The sequence below is a fragment of the Sceloporus occidentalis genome, unplaced genomic scaffold (genome assembly GCF_023333645.1).
Source record: "Sceloporus occidentalis isolate IW3139 unplaced genomic scaffold, rSceOcc1.0.p SCAF_3, whole genome shotgun sequence".
In the NCBI taxonomy this organism is placed as follows: Eukaryota; Metazoa; Chordata; class Lepidosauria; order Squamata; family Phrynosomatidae; genus Sceloporus; species Sceloporus occidentalis.
In genome coordinates this window covers 131,253,156-131,267,720 of record NW_028316983.1, presented here as the reverse complement: position 1 = coordinate 131,267,720, position 14,565 = coordinate 131,253,156, and positions in this window count along the sequence as shown.

Genomic DNA, 14,565 nt, shown 5'->3' with positions numbered 1-14,565 from the left:
CTTTGACCTCTCTCCCTGGAATTTTTTGTGGAGTCCTGGAAGATGGTGGTATTTGATACCACCACCTAGGGCACCTTCCTTGCTGGACTTGAATAGGCATTCTCTTTCTTTGAAGCATGGCTCAAAACTGTTATTGGTTTCTCAGTATGTGAGCATACTGAAAGGGCTCTTACTGTTCTGTTTGTTGATAGCAGCTCCCTCTACATTATTGCTGTGATGGGTAAGAGAACACCATGTGGAGGAGAGGGAAGAGAAGGGAGAACTCTCAATTCACCACCAAATTCACTCAAGTGGAGCAACAAAATGTTCCGGGGATAGCAAAGCTGCCACAGTCCATCTCTGCTGTGGCTTGGGTCAAACAAGAAAAGTCACTTTCAGTAGATTAAAAGTACTTTAGCACCCCACCAAAATACTGAGTTGGGCACCAAGTTTTCCCTTTTAAGGTTCATTCACCACTGAAGGTGAATTCTACACACCAGTACCATAAGCTAAGGCTGGAAGGTTAAGGGGTATAGCAGGCTAATAAGGAATTCTTGGTTGTGAATGAACCTTAAAAGATAAAACTTGTTGGTGCCCAACTCAGTGTTTTGGTGGGGTGTTAAGGTACTTTTAATCTACTGAGAGTGACATTTCTTGTTTGGCCCAAGCCATGGCAGAGATGGACTGTGGCAGCTTTGCTGTCCCCAGAACATTTTGTTGCTTCACTTGAGTGAATTAGGTGGTGAATGGAGAGTTTCTCAGCCTTCCTACCTGAGCTCTGTTCCTAAGCGATTATACTTGCTGAATGACTGTCATCTGCCTTCCTTCCTTTTTTACTTTCAGAAACAAGTCTTTTCCTAAGGGAATTGGCCAGGACATAGATCTTGTCTAACTGGACTAATTGGAGGAAACAGATGCAACTGAATTTAGACTGCTAACTACCATCAGGAAGTACTTCCTTGCTGAACTTGAATAGGCATTCTCTTGCTTTGAAGCATGGCTCAACAGTATTACCCACAAATCTCCATCCGGCCTGCATCTGGTGTACCCAACAGTCCTTAATGTATCAGGGAAGGAGTCTTGTCTCTTGGGTCACCCTGTTGGGCACTGGAGAGTATGTAGTGCCTTTTTCTGTGCTGTCACCTTGACCTCACCATTGAAGAAGATCTGCCTTATGCATTCTTTTAAGTTATGTGCAATGCTTTTTTCTTTCTTTCTGTTCTGTGAGCTGCTCTAGTCAATAGGCATATTGCTGAAAAGTGGCTTATTTTGAGAAATTGCTAAAATGTTAAGAGTTACCATTTCATCAGAGAATAGAAGTGGGGGTATTTCCACATTATTTGGTCAGAGTAAGAAGAAAGTGGGTGTTTTTGGAGAAGTACAAAGAGGAGAAAAGAAATAATTTTTAGTCATCAGGTGCTGTTTATACTTGGTGACCTCACACATCCCTTAAAACATACAGAGAGAACTTGGACATGCTTATATTTGAGGAGGAGTCATTAATATATCCTTTTCTGAAGCTGCTTCTGTCAATCAGCTATGAAATCCTAAGAAAAGGAGATATCAAGTACATGCACAGATACAGGAACACATGCATACCTGATCCCTGTACACTGACATGACATAGGCATATCTTTGCATCTGCCAAAAACCATCCTAGTTAGTTCTTTGTTGGTGTAAAAAGTCAAGTCAACCCTAAGGAGATAATACAAATTGTTTTCATACCAGAAAATACAGCATTGATCCCTATTTTTATGATCAGACTGTCATTAGCCATCATTTCCCAACTGCCCAGTCATTAAAGTGTCCAGTTCTTTACCAGTCTTCTTTTTCAATCATGTAGCTTTAGTAGAAAAACAAATTTGGGTGAGCTCTTTGTTATTGGTCTCTCTGGGGAAAAAAACCCCACATTCCAGAGAAACACAGAGCTGGATGTGACTTTGAGATAATCTAATCTTGCCTCCTTTCCTCAGTGTAGGCTCTGCAATGCAGGAGGCAGCTGCAGCTTTCCTTAGAGGTGCCTGGCCAGCATCCAAAGGAAAGCAGAACGTCTCTGGAAGTAGTTCTCCCTCTTCAGAATGTTCTCATCTTTCACAAGTTTTCCAAAAAGCAGACTGAAGGTAAAAGGAAACTAACTTGCCTAAAAACTTAAGTACAAAGCACAGGAGAATAGGAACTCCAGAATACAAATTATCCCTTTGAATTAACACTTTCTCATTCTGCATACATTTCACAGAAGGGAAACTGAGGAGACAATCTCTCTCACTGCAGATGTGAACATATGAGCCTCAAGTGTCAAATTATGCATCTGCTCCCACAAAAACACAATACTATAACTACTTCACAGAAGGGAAACTGATCGTCCTCAGAGGATGTACAAACACAAACCAAAGGCAAAGCCCTAGGCTGGGGGTAGTCAAACTTGCTTAATGTATGAGCCACATAATGATAAACTTTAGATATTTGGGAGTTGCAAGACATGAACAAATATCACACACACGATTTGTTACAAAAATGTTACAATCAATATTAAGAAATATAGGTATAAAACAATAATAATAATAATAATACTTGAATAATCACAGAATACACATATATACCAAATGTTGAATACACATATATACCAAATGTTTTCAAAATCATGTATATACTTGATTATAAATCAATTTCATGTATATGCTGAGGGCATGTTTTGGAGCCAAATTACAGATGTTGATGTGACTTGTAAAACCCAGGAGGATGTAACAAAGGATGTAAAGGAAAACATTACTTACAAAATTCCAGCAGGCATAACTTTGTGTTGGATGGTTGAAGAGGGAATTATGGTAAATCATGGCTGTGCCATGTGTGGGGGAGAAGATCAGGTGCAGACTTGAGAAAATGCACACACATTTAGATGTATATATAAACAACAAACAAACAAGCTTCATTTATATACAGCTTCATACCGCCTAAGCAGTGTCTATGCGGTTTACAAATATAAGCTAATTTGCCTCCAACAATCTGGGTATTCCTTTTAGCGACCTCAAGCTTGAGCCCTTTTGCTGGTCTTGAACTCACAGCCTTATGGTTTTGAGTGAGTTGCTGCAGTACAGGCATTTAACCACTTGTGGTTTTAATATGTGCTTAATAAAATGGAATATTAAAAAAAACATGTCAAAAAGATTGAAAAGGCAAAGCAAAGAAAATGATGACTACATTAGCAATGATGATTACCTTTGCCTGATTTTAACCCAGAAAAGCTGACAAACATGCACAAATATCTCATTCAGATCATTCAAAGCTTGATTCCTCTTGGTGCTCCTTTGAGAGGAAGTATCAAAGAGATGCCACTGCAGCCTTTTTCCCACCTAGGCATTCAAAAAGGTCAGAAGCAATGCTGCAGTGGAAAGAGTATTGTGTGTGTGTGTGTGGGGGGGAGTGTCAGTGTTTTTTGTTTTAAGTGCTCCTGGGTTGAACTAAGCTCTTGCCTATCACCCTTCTATTCAGAGAAGGGGATGGTTCCTTTTTTGAGAAGAGTTAAAGTACAGTACTTACATTGACCTGTGGATAACTCGGCCCATGATTTTTGGGTGAATTTTTTGACTTAAATTTCTACACTTGTACATTAGTATAAACAGTATATTGATTTTATTTAGTGTGGTATGGAAAAATCTAAGAAGAATATACATATTTGCAGTTCATTAATTGAGACTGTAAAAAAAAAAAACCAAACAAATGCAAAACAGGTAAGAACATCTAGGTTTTCATCTTAAAAGTTTTAATTCTGACAATTTGATTACAGATTGGCATTTTCCTTTGCAAAATTTTCACATGCACTTTTGCAAAGATTGAAGTGAAAAGAAACAATTTTCGTCAACATGTGTAATGCAGTCAAACTCTACTGTGCCCAGTATCACACTAAGACCCAACTATATTCTTAAATATATTTATTCACTGTGAACACTACATTTATATCTTAATCCAGTGGATTCTCAATTTAGGACTTCAGCACTGTCAGAATCCATAATTGGTAAAATAGCAAGACTTGTGTAGGGAATGAGTGCATTATGGTGGCTTGCTTGGGACTACTTGCATACCACTTGCAAAGTCTCTCAGCTTGCTTTACAAGTAGTGCACTTGTGCAGCTGATCTCAAGCAAGCATCTGTAGACAAAAACTGATGAGTGGATCCTTCAGATAAAATACACATACCATATTAAAACAAACTACCAACCAACCAAAAAACATCCCACCATCCCCTGCTACATAGGCAAAAAACCCGCACTAACACAGCACTGGCAAAATCCCCCCTCACTCCCACATACTTTCCCCAAGAGTGCACCCTACCACTCAGACCACACCATTCTATTTCTTTCTGAGTGCCTGAGCACCCTTGGAAACAAGGCTGTAAATGCCGGTCACCTTTTACTTTCTGAGAAAGCCCTTGGGACCTGAAGACACTTTTGAAAATAAAGATGGTAGTGCAAAGTTTCATTTTTCAACTTGCTGAACAACCAGTTTTAAAAAGTGAATAAACAACTCCACTCCTGGAAAATAAGGAGAGGCAGGAAGCAGAAGAAGCATCTGTGAACACAGTGGCATCTTTGGGCACCAACCTGGGGGCTGCCATGTATTGTAATAGAATTCTCCATTCAAACTGTGGCCCAGACTGTTGCCAATTTTTTTTGTCTCAGGAAGGAGCAATTTCTTTTAATTTATTGGTATGTTGTCACTGCTAGGGAATAAATGAGAGCCAGTGTGGTATAGTGGTTTGAGCATTGGACCATGACAAGAGACGAGGGTTCGGTTCCATGCTCGACCTTGGAAACTCACTGGGTGACTTTGGGTGAGTCACACACTCAAAGCCCAAGAAAACCCTGTGGAAGGTTTGCTATAAATCAGAAATTACTTCAAGACTCACAGCAACAACATTAACAACAGGGATAAATCTACAAGTGGTGTATATATGTGTGTGCTTTCAAGTCACCTATTGACTTAAGGCAGCCCCATGCATTTCATAGGTTTTTCTTAGGCAAGAGCTTGCAACAGAGTCCATGTCAAGTGCTGCTGTTCATTGTTTCAGAGAGCCAACAAATCATAGTACACTTGTTGGAAGTGCTTTGATTAAGAGTTCCTGTACAGCAGGGGGGTTGAATTGGATGGCCCTTGTGGTCTCTTCCACACACACAAATTCCATCTTACTGAACCAGTCTGCACCATTATACTGTTGCCACTGTAAATTCCTAACCCTGCCTTAGGTAAGTGTGGTGCTGTAGTAAAAGAAGGCCAGTATATGAAAATGCTCCATTACATAGACTCTTAACTGAAGGATTTGCATCCCCCAGTCACAAAGGCATTGCAGTTTATTTTCAAAGACAGGTTACTCTGTACTAGTGATCAATGAATCTGCTTAGCTGGAAGCCCTGGAAGTATGGAGAAAAAATCCTTTCTTTGAAGGCTGAACATGCTTAGAAGAGACTGCAATAGGTACAAAGCAACACATGATGGCACCAAATGGTCACAAATCTGGTGCACACATTTCAAAGCAAGGCTGCAGATGAACTAGCATTTATTAACAAGTTTGGTTTTCAGAAGCTATGCTTTGCACATTTCACAGGCTTTACGAATGTAGAGTCTGTCCCTCATGTGTGTGGATGTGTGGCTGGAGAGTTTCCAGACAGCAGTTTATCTGGGGACCTGATAAAGTTGGGACTCGGGCACTGCTGTGATACCTTCTAGGTCATGGAGGGCTCTGAGCATGGGAAAGGAGATCTGCATTACAATTATGGCTACTCAATCTTGTTCAAGGAAACAAGGAATACTAGGGACACATAGCAGTGTACAGTACTAAAGGCACATTGAAATTGCAGCCTGTGTTATCATTAAATAACGTTCAAGTTAGCAAGAGAAAGGAGATGATAAATCCTGCATGAAAAAATGTGCTTTGAAACTTTGCATCAAGCTGCAGCGTTTTTTAGAAGTTTGAAACCAACTGGGTGACCTTTACATTGCATTTCTGTATAGGTGATACAGTGTGCATACTTGCAATCCTCCAAGCAAATATGATGACCATTAATTTGTGCATCCTATTTAAAATGTGCACATATGTGTATATCCATGCACGCGCACACACACACACACACACACACACACAAAATATTTTAAAGGTGTATTGATTGACTAATTCTTAATTAAATTCCTTAGCATTTGCATGCAGAACAGGGCAAGTATGCCTGACTTTCTGATAATCCTTGGATAATTAATTTGCTGGGTTTACTTTTGGTGAAAACATGCACGCTACTCAGCAACTTTGCCAGGGGACTGCTGTCAAAATTCGAGTTTGAGGCAGATCATGATGTTACTTCCTACAAATCCAAGGGATTACCCCAGAAGTAGCAGATGGCATCAATGTCAGTGGAGCAATGAATCTATTCCCCATTTTATTCCAAACTCTGAAGGAGCTATGCAAGGTTCTTGACCTATGTGGAAGGGGCAGGGGAGTATAGCTGTTTTAAATTTTGGGCCAAAACCTGCACTAGAATCACAGTTTCCCAGTGTGGAACCTGGTGACCCACCACGGAAGGACCTTCTGCAATTTAAGACACATTTTGCTAAAAGCAGACTATCAGAATCAATAGTTTAAAATGTATGGACCAATGTTTAGAGAGAAATGTCCATACATTTTAAGGGAATATAGCTTTACATTTCATTGAGAAAGAATAGAATCATAGAGTTGGAAGAGACCCCATGAACCATCCAGTCCTATCTGCTGTCATGCAGGAACACATGATCAAAGCACCCTTGACAGATGGACATCCAGCCCCTGCTTTAAAACCTCTGAAGAAAGAGATTCCACCACTCTCCACTGCTGAACAGCTCTTACCACTGGGAATCAATCAAAATCTATCCTCCTGTAACTTTAAACCATTAGACCTGCTCCTACTTTCAGGGATATTGGACAACAGGTCTGTCCTCTTCTCTCTCTAACAGCCCCTGAAGTATTTAATGACAGCAATCTTTAAATTGCACTCTTAAACCCCCCAGTCTTCTCTTCATCTAACTCAGTTCCTTCAGTCTTTCCTCATATTATCTTCTCCATATCTCTTAACATTTTCATTACCTTTCTCTGAATATGCTCCAAGTTATCTATATCCTCCTCAAAATGAGGCACCCAGAACTGAACTCAGTATTCCAGATGAGGTCTGGGTACAGAATATAGTGGCATTTTTACATCCCTTGACTTGAAAACTATGCTTCTATTAATGCAGACTAAAATATCATTCACCTTTTTTGCTGCAGCATCACACTGCTGACTCATGCTCAGCTTATGCTCAACAATAACTTTTTGACAGTAAAAGCGGTTCAGCAATGAAACAATTGCCTAGATAAGTGGTGGGGTCTCTTTTGCTGGACATTTTCACAAAGAAGCTGCAGAGCTTTACCTGCTGGGGATCCTGCACTGAGCATTGGGGGCAGGCATGGGGTGTTGGACTCAGTGGCCTATGGTGCCCCTTCTGATTCTATAAATCTGTGGTTCTAGATAAAAAGGACTTTTTTCTTGAGAGCCCAAGTACATGAGATGAGAGAGATGAATAATCAGATGCCCCATCATTTCTAATTTTTGTTGTTATTAAAAGGAACAGGATTTCCCCCTGTTCTATTTTCCCAATCTAAACTGCTCTCCATCAAAGATGCTGTTTGCGTTGCTGGAAAATTTTTACAAAAAGGCTTACAAGCAACATGTAAAGGAAGCAATTCTTGGACAATGCAAGGCAAAGTTGGGTGGGACATGGATTTCCTGCTACCACTATTAAATGTGCAGGTGCAGGTGATGGAGGCAGGCACCCCACATTGCAATGTCTTATGCCTTGGTGGAAAAGAGAAGAAGTCTGTTCCAATACTGTAGGTGTTGCTAGCTTGTTTACCAGGATTTCCACTGTTTTTTTTTTTAACTGGTCAGGAATGTTCTCTCTTTTATGTTGTTTATTGGCATAGATGGCATATTCCTGGAGGCAGGGTTGGTAGACACTTCTTTCTATGGAGGACCAAACACCCAGATTTGGTGGTAGTGAATACAGATAGCTGGAGCGATCTACTTCCAAGCCTTACCTCTGCAGTTGCCTGAACTGGGTCTTGTAAGCAGTGGCTAATAATAGCTCCGCTCGCCCTCCAGGACGTGGAGTACAGCCGAGTGTAATCAAGCAGCTCTAAAATGCAGCATTTATCCTGACATTTGGGGGCATGTGTGCTTGCAGTAGGAGGGAGACAGCAGATCACGTTTGGTGACAGAGCTACTAAACACATAGCCAGTTCAGCGTGGCTCATCACCTCTATATTTTCCATCCTTGGACTCTTTTGCAGCATGCAGAAGCTGGCAAACAGAGGGATGGTGGTGAATGGCAGAGATGGTAGAAGAAAGTCCGCACATTTGTACCAGATTTGGAGAGGGTATGCTCAGAATGGCTCTCTGCTTGCTTCCAAATCTCCAAAAGAATTGTATAAGCAGATTCTCATCATGAGGGCCCTGGCATGAACTCTGGGCCTCTGGGGCTGCCTTGGTTCAAGGGGCTGCTGAGCAATATTGGGTTGTTCTGGAAAGGTTTTGGTGGAGGTGAATGGGCTGCCCCCCGTCAAGTCCCCAAGGCCTTTTGGTGAGGAATTTTCTGGAGAGGGACAGGGAACAACGATAGAGCAAAAAATTGAGGCAGGGGGGTAGAAGAAACTGGGAGCGCCTTTGAGACTGAGCTTTCATGGACTTCAGTCCACTTCTTCAGATGCATGGATGAAGTGACATTACAGCCCAGGTATTACACCACAGTTGCACCACTGTGGGAGTGGAACAGAATGTAGTAGGATACAGGAAGATGTAAATTGTGACTCTGACAATAAATCTTCAAGGGGTTTTTGTGGGTTTTCCGGGCTATGTGGCCATGTTCCAGAAAAGTTTCTTCCTGACTTTTCTGGAACATGGCTACATAGCCTGAAATACCCACAAAAAACTATGGCTGCTAGCCATGAAAGCCTTTGACTTTAAATCTTCAAGGGGTTGTCTAAAATGGCATGGGTCTTTCCAGTAACTTGTCTGTCCTTGAACTGGAGAAACAGGCAGGGTATAATTCAAATTACTGATTGATTGTTAGTATTGACATGTGAAAGTAATAAATCTCAATACCAAAAGTTCATTTCCTTGAAGTTAAAACTTTATTTGAGGAAGTTTCTTTTGTTATAAGCATAGTTATACATTGATATAAAGAGTGTGCCAAGAAATCATTATGTTTAGTCATACCTCTGCTACTGGACTGGAATTGGGATCTGGGAAATCAATATTCTGTGCTTGCTGTTCTACACCTCTGCCTTCCCCTAGAACCGTGGTTCCCAAACTTTGGTGCTCCAGATGTTTTGGACTTCAGGTTCCAGAATGCTTGACTATTGGCCAAGCTGGCTGGGGCTTCTGGAAGCTGAAATCCAAAACACCTGGAGGACCAAAGTTTGGGAATCACTGCGCTAGTAGTTGCAGTATTACTCTACAATGTTCCTGTACTGTCTTTCTATAAAATATAAAGAATACAGTGAACCAAATAACATCCATAAAACAAATGTTGAAAATCCCTTTTGAACAGTCTGGAAACCAAGCCCTATGAGGAGAGACTTAGGGAGCTGGGTATGTTTAGAGTGGAGAAGAGAAGATTACGTGGTGATATGGTAGCCATGTTTAAATATTTGAAGGGATGTCATATTAAGGAGGGAGCAAACTTGTTTTCTGCTGCTCCAGAGAATAGGACACAGAACAATGGATTCAAAAGGGAGTCCATCTCAGCATGAGGAAGAACTTCCTGATAGTAAGAGCTGTTCAACAGTGGAACACACTCCCTTGAAGAGAGGTGGAATCTCCTTCTTTGGAGGTTTTTAAAGAAAGGATGGATGGCCATCTGTCAGGGATGCGTTGATTAAGAGTTCCTGCATGGCAGAATGGGGCTGGACTGGATGACCCTTGTGGTCTCCTCCAACTGTATGATTCTGTATTACAAAATCAGAATCAGAATTGGGGGGGGGGGAGGTAGATATAGTATTGTACAGACTGTATGTGGTGTATATTGACTGTCTTTTAATCATGTAAGCCACTTTGATTGCTCCTGTAGCAGAAAAGCAGGGTATAAATAAAGGTTATATTTTATTATTATTATTACAACAGCCTCAACTCTAGCGGCCACATAATTATTTCAGAATGAATGAATGAATACCCATGAACTTGCATAGTAAGTAATAAGAATACTCAGTACTTACATAATGCAGAGGCCTAAATCTTGGCTGAGACAAAAGCCAGGTGGACCTTCATAGGAGAATTGCAGTGACTTTCTGAAGAAGTGTCATATGACCTCTCTTCCTCAAAGGATGACGCCCTAAGATTTCTCAAAGACATTCATGTGGAAGGAAGGAGAGTTGCTGGTAGACCATAGTAGTTAACAATCACTCCAGCTTCAAAGTGAACAAAATGAACAAAACTCATGCTCCAAAATCAACTAGGTAATATTTCAAAGGAACATGTGCTCTCTAGGGCATGCTTTCCAGACTTTTCATCATTTTGGCTGCCCTCCTCTGGATATGCTCCAGCTTCTCAACATCCTCTTTGAATTATGATGCCCAGAACTGGACACAGTATTTCAGGTGAGACCTTGCCAAAGCAGAATAGAGTGGTACTATTGCTTCCCTTGATCTAGACACTACTATTGATGCAGCCTAGAATAGCATTGGCTGTTTTAGCTGCTGCATCATACTGTTGACTCATGTTCAATTTGTTTTTACTAGCCCCCCTAGATCCCTTAAGCAGGTGAACCCCATCCTATATGTATGCATTTCATTTTTTTTGCCTAAGTGCAGTACCTTACATTGCTCCCTGTTGAAATTCATTTTTTTTAGCTCTGTCCTAGTTTTCTCATCTGTTAAGGTCATTTTGAATTTTGATCTTGTCCTCATACAATAATAGAAGGGCGGATAGGAAGCTGCAACAGTTGGGCTAAGTTTTTACATTGCTGAATGTGGAAAGCAAAGGTGAAGATCAAAAACAAAAGCTCATCTATGGTCACTAAAGACGCTTAGGACACACTGGCAGTGGATTTGGAAATTAATCAAAGAGGGCTTTTGGGCACGGGGTTGAGCCATTTAGTTAGGTGGAATCTGAGATAACAATGACGCTCATGTAGAAATGATTCAATGGCTCAGGCTAGTGTGGTCATTGTAGTCCTGGCATTCTGTGGCACAAGGGGGATTTGTTCTCAGATGTTCCCTCCAGCTGTTTTTGTGTAACAAATCAAAATTCTGCTTTGGCAAAATGCACCAGATGGCGATGTTGCTACATGGACCTTCACATGTTCTTTTTTTCAACAAGATGCAGATAGTCTTTGGAAAGTCTATAACAAGGCATTTGTTTTAATGAGAGCACTAGCAGAAGGGTTTGATCTCTTACCTCAGAGTCTTTCAAATTTAGAGGGTTTGAAACTAGGACAGCCTCTTCCTGAAGAACCTTTAGCCAGGATATCTCCAAGAATGTATTGTATGAATGAAAAAAGTGTTTTACAGAAGGAACAGGTGATAGCCAAGGCGGAGAGTTTGGTCTATAAAATTAGAAAAGGTGGGAAGCCGTGCTCCTTCCTGGTAGGCGCTAGAGGACTCTTTGTGATTATTTGCTTGTCAAGGAAAGGACGTGTTTAGGAGATGAGAAGCAATCTAACAGCTTGCAGGCATTTGTGAAAGTCATGTCCTATGGATGGCTGAGCCCAAAGGTCTTGAAGTAGAACATCTGGGCTGATGTTTTGGAGTGGAGGGGTTCAGACATCCAAAATCGACCCCATTGCTTTTTTACCCCCTGTATCAACCATGTATTCTTCAGTGATCCTTCTCACAGTGGCCAATAATTGGCTAGAACCCTTCTCCCTAGTAGAATGCCCCTCAAAATGGTTTTGAAAGTTGAAGGAGGTATGACGAACATCAGGGAAAAAATCACTGGTAAGGCCCTCCTTTTGCCCTGCTGTCACTCAACCCAAGTGGGTCGGTGGGTGGGGGATCGTCTAGTTTCAATGTCTGCACATGGGGGTTTGGTAGTGGGAAAGACCTTAATGCTTAAACTGCAATCACTTCAGTCTATGGTTATTTTCTCTCTCTGTAGATCTACAAGAACAGCCTAAAGCCTGTTGTTTGGCATCAGTCTAGTGATTCTCTAAAATGTGGAGTTGAGAGTAGATATCACTCCTAAATGCTTTCTCCTTCTGAACAGGGGGTTCTTTCAAGTATAAGGGAGCTGAAGGCAATGAAGCAGTTAGAAGATGGTCGAATTTACATGCAGTACCAGCTAACAGAACTCACTGAGTCCCATGGCAAGGAAATTTCACCACCATTGGTTCTACATCATAGCATTGACACCAACAGGTTTTTAGGGGAAATGTACAGCTTTCTCCAACTTGGTGTGAAAAATGATACAGAAGAAAGCCCCCAAAGCCTGCTATGTCTTTTTTCCAAAGTAGCTTTTACCTTAAAAATTCAGTTCACAGCTAGGTCAAGGGCACCATTTAGATCTCAGTTGTTATGGACTTAGATTCTAAGGCTTAGGATGAACACAAGATGGTTGATGGAGCATAGTCTACGACTGGTTTGATCCTCCTCCTCCTTGACTAATAATATCTTGAGGAAGGGGATTGACAGGTCTCTTCATGAGAGGAGTAGTGGTTCTGAACAAGGTGCTTGAAAGAGGTGCTTGTGAGGCCTTTGCTTTAAAAAAAAATCCTCTTTGGACACCAAGGAGTGTAATAGTAATTGCCCAGTTGTCAATAGCTTCTACTTGGGCAAGGAGCACAAGTAGGTGGTGCCCATGCAGCTCAAGGCATCCTTGGCTACATTTACTAGTACTTAGTTACCTTTTCATCTGCCACTCGCAAATTATGGAATGGCCTTTCGGATGAGATCCGACATATCACCAGTCTTGATGGCTTTAAAAAGCTTATCAAGACTGATCTCTTCTGACGGATCTCTTCGCTGTATAATTCACTCGGACACCCGCTGATGTGGACTCCCAACTGACTACCCCAAGATGCCCGTCTTCCTGTCTCTAATTGTTTTAATGATTTAAATTGTATTTATTGTTATATGGGAATTACTATGTTGTTTTGTTTAAGGGAGGGAGGCGATAGTGGGATTCATTTTTATATTGTATGAATTTTATTAATGCTGTAAGTCGCCTCGATCATATTGGAGAGGCAGGATATAAATAAAATTTTATTATTATTATTACTAGATTTATTAACTCGATTTATTCACAGAACCGGTACCCACAGTGGCAGAGTTCCTCTTAGGTGTTTGGTATTGGGAGTAGGAAGGGGCAGAAACATTGCTGAACAGCTGGTACAAACATGTCTCCAGTGATGTTGTCTTGTTCTTCAGGCTTCTCCTTCTCAGCCAATATGTGTGCATGCCTTCAAATTGCTTGTCTTCTCATTGTGACCCCATGAATTTCATAGGGTTTCCTTAGGCAAGAAATACTCAGAGGTGATTTTGTTATTAGCAGGATGTGAAACAGGGATGTCGCAGAGATCCAGGCAAGCAGAGTACAGGAAAAGCAGAGACTTCAGCCATTGTTCCTGTGAGAGGAATGGCAACTGCAGTCCCTTCTGGCATATTATGGGCTTTTCTGATGGACTGACATGGCCCATGGCCCAGGAGCCCCATGGAGGCCATGAAGGCATCAACCAAGAAAGGGTAGACCAGACCTCAGGGCAGGTGACTTAGAAGGGCAAGATTAACAATGAAAAATTGTCCACACATCACTGGAAAACAAACATATACTGTACAAAGTAAAACTACAATATAGAAAACAGAAGCAACAACGGTGTCCGGTATCTAGAGATAAGGATGGAGACAACTGAGATGTGTCAGGTAGGATATGTGGTGTGTGCCCATCAGTGTCAGAAACAACTGATGGGAGCAAGAGGGCAATGGACTTACAGGATTTCTCTCTCTCTCTGTGTGTGTGTGTTTCATTTATCTCTTTGTGTGTATGTGCCTTCAAGTCACCTCTCTACTTATGGCAACTCCATAGATTTCATAGGATCATCTTAGGCAAGGAATACTCAGAGATGGTATTGCCAGTTCTTTCCTTTCCTACCTTCAGCATTTGGTATTGTTTTGCATTCTCCCATCCAACTACCAACTACTAACAAGAGCTGACCTGGCTTAGCTTCCAAGATCAGACAGGATTTGGTGCCTTTAGGGTATGTAGAACCTTGCATTTATATGTACCTTGCTTGAAAATACACTAAAAATTATTTTTTTAAAGAAAGTACTGCATTCAGCCATGAGTAAAATAGTAACAATCCCAATAATATGATAAAAATCACTTTTGGTTTTCACGGTTTAGTATTTCACATTGTGTTGCTGTTTTTCAGCAGAACAGACTGTATGTGATCCACACCCCAAAGTCTAGAGACTCGCCCCATTGCCCTTGTTCTTTCTTGCTGCTTCTGCCTTGGTTTCCATTGCCTCATCTCCACTTGTCCTTCACAGGAGGCTGACACTCCTTTTTCAGGAGTGTCTGGCAAAGCCCTGGGCATCCTGAAAT